Here is a 9,017-nt window from a genome sequence, read left to right on the forward strand (position 1 = left end):
AACACATCCATATGGACACCATAAAGATATTGTCTCCAAATTTTCAAAGCAAATACCACTGTCTCTAATTCCAAGTCATGAGTAGGATAATTCCTTTTATGCACCTTGAGCTCCCTAGAAGCATAGATTATCGTCTTACCATGTTGCATCAAGGCACAAGTAAGTCCTACCCTTGAAGCATCATAATACACAACAAAACCATCAGACCCTTCTGGTAGAGTAAAAATAGGAGCCGTAGTAAGAAGATCTTTCAACTCTTAGAAACTCTTTTCACAAGCTTCCGACCATTGGAACTTCACTTTCTTTTGGATCAACTAAGTCAAAGGTGATAAAATTGTGGAAAACCCTTCCACAAACCTTCTATAATATCCGGCTAGTCCCAAGAAACTTCTAATATCTGATGGAGACAATGGCCTAAGACAATTCTTAAACGTCTAGATTTTCTTAGGATCAACCATAATCCTTTAACAGAACACAGTGTGACAAATAAAAGCAACCTCCCTTAGCCAAAACTCACACTAATTGAATTTGGCAAATAATTTCTTATCCCTTAGAGTTTGTAATACAATTCTACCTTATGATCTTCATGGTCACTCTCCACAGCTATAGAGAGCACTACAGGCCATGAAGGGGCTCATGAAGGATCACCTAGTTTCCAAAAGCTGAGGATTTTTGAGAAGCTTCCTTGAACCTCGTTTTCAGACTTTCCAACTTTTGGGGTCTTACCTTTTGACTTTATCAAAAGGATTCAATGGTTTGGTGTGTATTCTAATGCCTCTGAGATTAGTATTAGTTGTGTTTTGATGCAAAATAATAAAGTAATAGCCTATGCTTCTAGGCAACTTAAGGTTTACGAGAAAAATTACCTAACTCACAATTTGGAGTTAATGACGATGGTATTTCTTTTGAAAATATAGAGAGACACTATATTTATGGTGTTAATGTGACATTGATCATAAGATTCTACAATATGTGTTTAAGAAAAATCATTTGATCTTCACCAAATAAAGTGGATTGAATTATTGAAGGATTATGACATGATTATTCTTTTCCATCCGAAAAAGGATGCTCTTAGTAGGTTGTCCATGAATAGTGTTTTCTATGTTGAAGATGAGAAAAAAAGAGTTAGTTTGTGATGTGCATAAACTAGATCATTAGGGTGTTTGCTCGGTTGATTCCGAGGATGGTGATGTTATTGCACAAAATGGATCAGAATCATCTCTTGTGTCAAATATAAAGGTAAAACAATATAGTGACCAAACTTAGGTTGAGTTAAAGAAATTGGTCTCAGAAAAAGCTATTGAGGTTTTCTTCCAAGGGGAAGATGGTTTACTTCGTTACCAAAGTATTTTATTCAACTGGGATGCATTAATATATACCATGATTTGAGGAAAGTTTATTTGTGGAATGATGGGTTTGCCTCGTACCCGTCATCAACTGATTTGATTTGGGTTGTTGTAGATCAAATGACTAAGTCAGTGCATTTTTTTCCGTTAAGACTTCTTATTTATCCAAAGATTATCATTGGTTTTTGTCATAACCCGAACTATGCCCAAGCTGCGACACGACGATCGGGATGCCAGGGACCACAACAAATCCATATTAGCATTCATTGCATTCATAAGGTAAAGAACATGATAATAAGATATAAGAGGAAGTAATCAACTTAAGGGAGTGAGACTAAGGGAACTCAACTCAACAGGCGTCCAAAATGGACTATGTCATAAAGCCGTCTAAACATGCCTGTAGTCTAATCTTTGATGGGGGCTTAGGAAAAACTCCTAACTAACCCTAATAATAGAAGAAAGTCAAGTAAACAACAAGAATAAAATTCATGTCCTAAATAAAATGAGGACTCACCAACTTTTGATATCTAATTAACTCTAGCCATGAATAAGATGATCATGAGTATCGTCCGCCCCTACATTATGAGACAATGTATGCAAAATATGCGTTAGTACATATGAATGTACTAAGTATCTGAGGTATGCATGTACAAGTAAAGAAACGTAAATAATATGCCATAAGATGCATGACAAATCATAATAAATATGAATAAAGCTTAAAGCATTTAAAAACATATGAAACTCATGGTCAATGCATATCATAAAACTCATAACTTAACTTTAACTTATGTGGGATAAGACCTTTAACCGACATCTAAGACCATGCGAGCTATGACATGAAATCTGATGGAATCCTCATCGAGAAGGGAAGGCTACCTTGCCAGGTATACTCCATCATGGTACTCATCTCAACTCAACTTTGCTATATGTGGATCCACTACCTAGGGCATAAAGGCAATCCTATGCGGGAAACATAGTTTGGGACTTTAGGTTGCTACTAGGACTCTCTTGGGTAACTAACTGCGTTGCCGGACCGAACCCCACCTAGAAGTCCTCTCGGCTCTTAGTCAATATCCCAAAGGAAACTCATACAAGTATGATCATAACATAATAGGGAAAGATAGTAATTGCCTATCAATCCATCTTTAAAATAAATTATGATTTGTAGGAATCCATAATTTTGGTGAGAATTATCCTTATCACCTACTTATAACATAATTGTGTGAGAATTGTACTTATCAAACCATAATAACATCTTTGATCTTAACTTTGATCATCATCAGAACTTTCATTAGAAAATCATAATCTCAACTTTAAATCATAAAGACTTTTATTGAAAATCATTTAATTCTTAATCTATTCATGAAAATCATCTTTAACTTTATAATCATATCTTGGAATTAGCTTTATGCATAGTCATTTATAATTTAACTTAAAATCATGCACTTTATATGAAAACATGCATATAATGATCCTTGACGACATCTAAAAAACAAAATTAAATCAGCTCAATGCTATTCATCAAAACTACGGTTCATAATCAATTTAAATTGAATGAAAACTTAGAGAAAACTTTGGGACTCCATGGTTCAAAAGAACTCTTGGATCAATCCCCACATACCTTGATTGAATTCACTAAGAATTCAAAAATAACCTTGAAGAAATCTGGAACCCTAGCTTGTAGATTGAACATGAAACCTTGACAAAAATTTAGAGTTCTTACCTTAGTCAAAAGTTTGAAGAATGAATTGAATAGAAGGGGAATTAGAAGAATTGAATATATATAGAATTTAAACTTGATCATAAAAGTGTCTAGATTCATTGAACTTAACTTTGGAAAAAACACAAGTACCCCTAATTAAACTTCATATTTTGGACCTACAAGACCCTTTCTACGAATTGTCAAAGGAATGACGAGTTGTCAAAATGACTCATCCTATAGGCTTTAGAAAAGCATTGAAAATCAAGTCTCTAAAGTTTGCAAATGTATTATGTCTACAACCCGTCAAGGTCATTTGTCCTGTAGGTCCTAAATATTACAAATTTGAGAGTCTCTAATCTTTGGCTACCGGGGTTCTTATGACTCATCAACGGGAATACAACTCATACTATTGAGTTGTAGAACCTCTCTTGAGGTTTGGTCCTGAATGAGTACAAATTTTCCCTCTACAACTCAATTCTATGAGTCATAGAAAATTTTACGAGTCGTAGGGTAGGCCGTAAACTCTCATCCAGTCAATATTTTGGCAAATTTCTCCTTGGTTCTAACTTTTTGATATCCAAGGTCTTACAGATTTACAATCAAGAGTTGGTTAAGATGCATGGTGTTCTATTGTTTATCATGTCAGATAGAGGTACTTAGTTTTGAGATCGTTTTAGAAAGGTCTTGGTACTCAAGTTAAGCTAAGTATAGCTTTTTGCCCTCAGACCGATGGTCAAGTCGAGTGGACTATTCATACTTCAGAGGATATGTTGAGATCTTGTGTAATTTACTTCAAAGATAATTCGGATGACCATTTTCTATTAACTAAATTTTCTTATAATAATACCTATCATTTAAACATTCAAATGGCTCTATTCGAGGCTCTCTATGATAGGAGGTGTAGGTATCCCATTGGGTGTTTGAAATTGGTGAGGACACTTTGATAGGGCCTAAATAAGATCATGAGGCCATGGAGAAAGTTAGACTCATTCGTGAGAGGTTGAGGTTTGCCAGAAGCTGACAGAAATCCTATATGGATTTAAGAAGAAGAGAACTTGAGTTTGAAGTTAATGATTGGGTTTTCATGAAAATATCACCTTTGAATAGTGTGATGTGTTTTGATAAGAAAGGGATGCTTAGTCTCCATTATGTAGGCCCATGTCTAATTTTGAGGCATTTTGTAAATAGGCTTAATAGTTAGATTTGCCTTCGGAATTAGCATTGATGCATTCAGTATTCCATGTTTCTTTGTTGAAGAAGTGTATTAGTGATCCTATCTCGATTGTGACTTTGAATAGTGTTGGTGTGCAATAAAGACTCGCATATGAAGAGGTTCCAGTTGAGAACCTTGATCATCAAGTTCGGACGTTGAGGAATAAGGAAGTTGCTTTAGTGAAGGTTCTTTGGAGGAATCAGTTTTAGCTTAAGGCATGAGTTTCTCATGTTTAATCTTTTAGATTCATATGTCTCAGTTATTTTCACATTTCTGTATGCATGCATGTTCATGAAATTAGTTTTTAAATTCATGTTTTAGCTTAGGGTTGATTAATCATTGGTTTTATGCATTTTGATATATTTTGCATTTCATGTTGGGTGGTAAGATCTCTTTCCCTACTATATTCATTCTAGCTTGAGTCTCATTAGAGGATGAATGTTCCCTAAGGGGAGATATTATAACACCTAGAAACTCAGAAAGTGTGATTGGAAGAAAAAGGTTGAGAAACATTCTGGTGCAGCGTCAATAAGAAGAAGGAGGTGGAAACGGTAGGTGGATCCAAAGAAGATGGAAAGAAGTGTAATGGAAAGAAATTTGATTTGGTTAGGAGGACCGGGGCGGGGGTGGTGGCGGCAGGGAGATAAAGCTTTGAAGAAGATGACTTTTTTTTTCTTTTTGGGCGTTTTACATTTTTTTTTTAAATTTTAATATTTTTAATATAAAATATTATATTCACTTGCTTTAAAACACATGGAATCACGCATTATTCCATGTCAACATTATTAATGCCATATGTGTTTGGTCAATGGCCAAAGATGTTTAAAATATTATGTTTCAGTAAGTTTAAGGGCTTAGTTGACAAAGTCATAATTATAAGGATCTAACTTACAAATAGAGCCAAGTACAAGGATCTCCCATATCATTCCACCGTTTGTTTTTCAATTGGCACTCTGTCAAAATAGATGGACGGAAACTTCTATTTCAGGTTAATCAACAGAAAAAAGAGTTTAATTACTGTGCTCGGTTACCAAGGCATACTCAACACATTACATATGTATTTGAGTTGTAATTGTATCAGAGCTTATTGAGTTTCAAGAAAGTTATGATCTTTTTTAACACATAACATAGAATTCGATTCAAAACTACAACTCTACAACATTCAAATAAATTCATATGCTACCAATTACAACCGCTCTTGCTCGGTGGGCGCATAATTTTTTTTATAACATTACAAGATAACTAAAAACAGTATGATATTATAAAATTAAGTTGATCACCTAAAGCATAAAAGTAATTAAATAACTGGTTACAATAAGTTAAAATATATTAATAAAGTAAAACAAAAGTACTATATAATATCCCTGCAAATAATTTAAATTTACTGAACTGTATAAGAGACCCCAAGAAAATGTGCACTTAAAATAAAATAAAGGTCGACTCTCCAAGTTAATAAATTAGGAATTGTAACTAATCATTCATAAAAGACTTTAGAAAGAGGTAAGGATCCACACCCTCACAACTGGTTACAACATACCTAATAATCATAACTAGCAAATATAATTGATCTATAATTCATATCAACCATAAAATAATCTTTTAGAAGATTTGAGTAAGAAATTGTAAAGTGATATCAGATTGCTAAGTGAACGCTAATGGACAATGTTTCTGAAAATGAAAGATATCTCAATTTCACTTTGAGTTACAAAAAAGTAGTATCTTACATAAGGTACTGTTATTATCTTAAGATTGTACAATAAATACTCATGACTTTACCAAAGGAAAAATTAGTACAATTAATTATACATTAAGAAGAGCTAATCCTCAAAATTAAATTTAGCTAATATTGTCAATTAGTAATAATTTCTTAAGAAGATTAAACTAAAAATCTTTTCCTGTATATAGTAGTCTCTTTCTTTTAATTTTGGAGAAATGAATGGTGACTACATCTGAAATTTCATTTGAGACGTTTGATGAACCCCTGCATCAAAAAGAAAGGAAAAAAACATACTCATCATTATCTGTTTATATTTTTGACAATTTTAATCACCATCCTAGCAAAAAACAAAAAGAAAAAAAACTCATGTCCCTCTTCTTACATTGTGATTGCAGTGTCATATCCTTGTTGGGATTTTGGCTAAATCCCATCTGCAGAAAGGTTTGCAGGTCATCCTCACACATTTTAGGGAACTATAGAAAATGAAGTTGTCAAAACTAAATTACAAGACGAAAAATGTTTTCTTTCACATGTAGATTCATTGGTACAATAAGTCTATATTACAGTAAACTATGAAAAGTAAGATGAGTAATTTTGAGAATATGGCTATATCATGTTAAAAACACTAATAATGTAAAAGATTGTGCCATCCATATAGATAAGTTGAATCTTGAATTATTGTTAAATGGTTAATGACTTGATTAAGATATTTGGCAAATTCATCAAGGGGGTGCAATTGCATTCCTAGGATGCGGCATAATGAGGTATCTAATGTGTCCACTGAGCATGCTCCATTAGGAATATCGCTCTGGGCTTGTTGGTAAGAAGAATTTGTTTTATCTACTGGAAAAACAGGATGGGGTCGAGAGCCGTTTGGTTGACATATCTGAAAGAAACAACATAAGAAATTGCTCACCTAAAAGAATGGGTCATTTCGCTAATGATGAATTATGATACACTTACATCCTTGGAGAAGGGTGAATCCAAATTTGGATTCACTATAGCCAACTTCATGGATAGGAACTATAAAATGTTGCACAAGGAAAAATTAGCTGATGAATCACAACACATTTCATAGAATGCGCGCTTAGGGTAATTGTGAATTACCTCGACTTGTCGTTGGAGTGACTGTAAATAATTTATAATTTCATCAAGCATTAGCGCTTTTCCTATCACCCGGTACAAAAATTAATTATTCTGGGTTAGAATAAGAACTGATTATGATTCGATAAAAATAAAAAGCAAAATATTGCTGAAGTATTTCAAGCTAACCTTATTTGTAGCCTGGTACAAGATCTTGTAAAAGCTTCATTCTTTCACTGATCTTCTCCCATATCACTTAATTAAATGGAAAAAGGAGATTGTTAACACAAGAAAATTTGTGCTTGAAGCAACAAGTGATTGTTAATGCTTACACTCTTTGCTAGACTATGGCTATTATTAGCTTTTCCTCTCCTTACTCTGACATGAATATAGTCTTTTGGTTGTTTAGTAGGCTTTTGATTTTCCATAGCTTGGGTTTGGGTTTCATCACCCTTTGATTCATCCGTGTTAACTCTTCTATTTTCTGTCCCATTACTTTCTACTGCTTTACATCATTTTTCTCTTCCTCTATCATCAGCTTCACCTCCCTGAAATGAAATGTTGATTAAAGCAAAAATTGCATTTACTTAATATATTTAGACTTTATAATAATCTTTACCCTATTTCCATTAGCTCCTTGAGTTGGCGAATCTTCTTTTATTTTCACTCGTGAAATTGTTTTTCTTTTTCTAGAACTAGAATTCAATTCAGTTGGAGGTTTTGACCGTGTTTCCTCACTTGGCTCTGGAACAGGCTTATTAGAATTAGTGGATATTTTGCCAAAATTTCTATCAGAACATAAATCCAAACTATTCATAGAGATCATTTCCATTTAGGTTTGACCCGAATTCTTGATTTGCAAAGGGGATCCAACTTGCTTGCGGGAAGGACTACTCGAAACCCTAGGAAACTTTCCGTTCCCCAATGATTGAGTAGATCTATGTGTCAATTCCCCATTGTTCAACCCCAATGGATTCTTTCTGCCGTTGAAACTATGGCTCCCAAAACAAGAAAATTTAGCAGCTCTTTGGGCAAAACCTGGATCAGCATGCAATGGAGGAGGTAGTGAACTTCCCAAACTGGGTATGTTATCTTTTTCCATCATGGGAATGTGTAATTTTTGTGGAGAGCTTACATGTGTACTATAACACTAGTTGTTACTGCTATTACTGTTATTGTGCAAATTGTTGAATAGCGGTTGAGGGGAACTGTAAACTGTGCGCAGTTTCCCAATCAACGCAATAGGGAAAGATACAATTGAGTGCAAAGTTGAGTCAAATTGGTTAAAATAACCTATCGAATGATCCAGTTGGGATTAAACAACCAATCAGAAAATTGCCCTGAATGTAGGGGATTCGAAGAAGGAAATGACATAGTAGGTTCGAATTGGAGGGTTGGATTAGGGATTCCAGCATTGATGAAGTAATCTTTCTCCATGGAGGATAAATAAATTGAAGTTCAAAAATATTAAAGAGAGAAAGAAAGAAGAAGAAAAAGAAAAAAGAGGGAGGAAAAGGAAATGAGAGAGAGACATAGGTTATAGAGGCGGAAATAGAGAAAAGGAAGTTTGTTTTGACCTTTATTTGTTTCTATATTCATTTTTAAGAAAAGGGTCATAAATGTACTTAAATTATTTTAAATAAATAAAAAATATTCTCATTTATAGTTTGATCCAAAAATATTTTTATCGTCAACACTTTAATTCAGAAATATCCTTATTGTGATTTAATGTGTTAAAATGCCCCTATTGTTACAAAATGGATCAAAAATTTCCTTTTTTTGAAAATATATATATATATTTTTCTTTTTTTTGAAAAAAAAACAAATCTTGTTTCTTAAAATATATTACTTTTAATGAACTCTATTCTTGTTTTCTTTCTTTTTAAACCACTTTAAGTAATAAAAATGTAGGAAATTATTTTATTCTTCGTAATCTCATTTATGGATTAAAATAGA

At 33.4% G+C, this 9,017-nt stretch overlaps 1 pseudogene; it reads right to left on the minus strand.

Annotated features, from left to right (window-relative positions):
• Window positions 1-6,204: 6,204 nt before the first annotated feature.
• Window positions 6,205-8,498, minus strand: LOC129883577 (transcription factor bHLH62-like; annotated as a pseudogene).
• Window positions 8,499-9,017: the final 519 nt, after the last annotated feature.

The sequence above is a fragment of the Solanum dulcamara genome, chromosome 3 (genome assembly GCF_947179165.1).
Source record: "Solanum dulcamara chromosome 3, daSolDulc1.2, whole genome shotgun sequence".
Classification (NCBI taxonomy): Eukaryota; Viridiplantae; Streptophyta; class Magnoliopsida; order Solanales; family Solanaceae; genus Solanum; species Solanum dulcamara.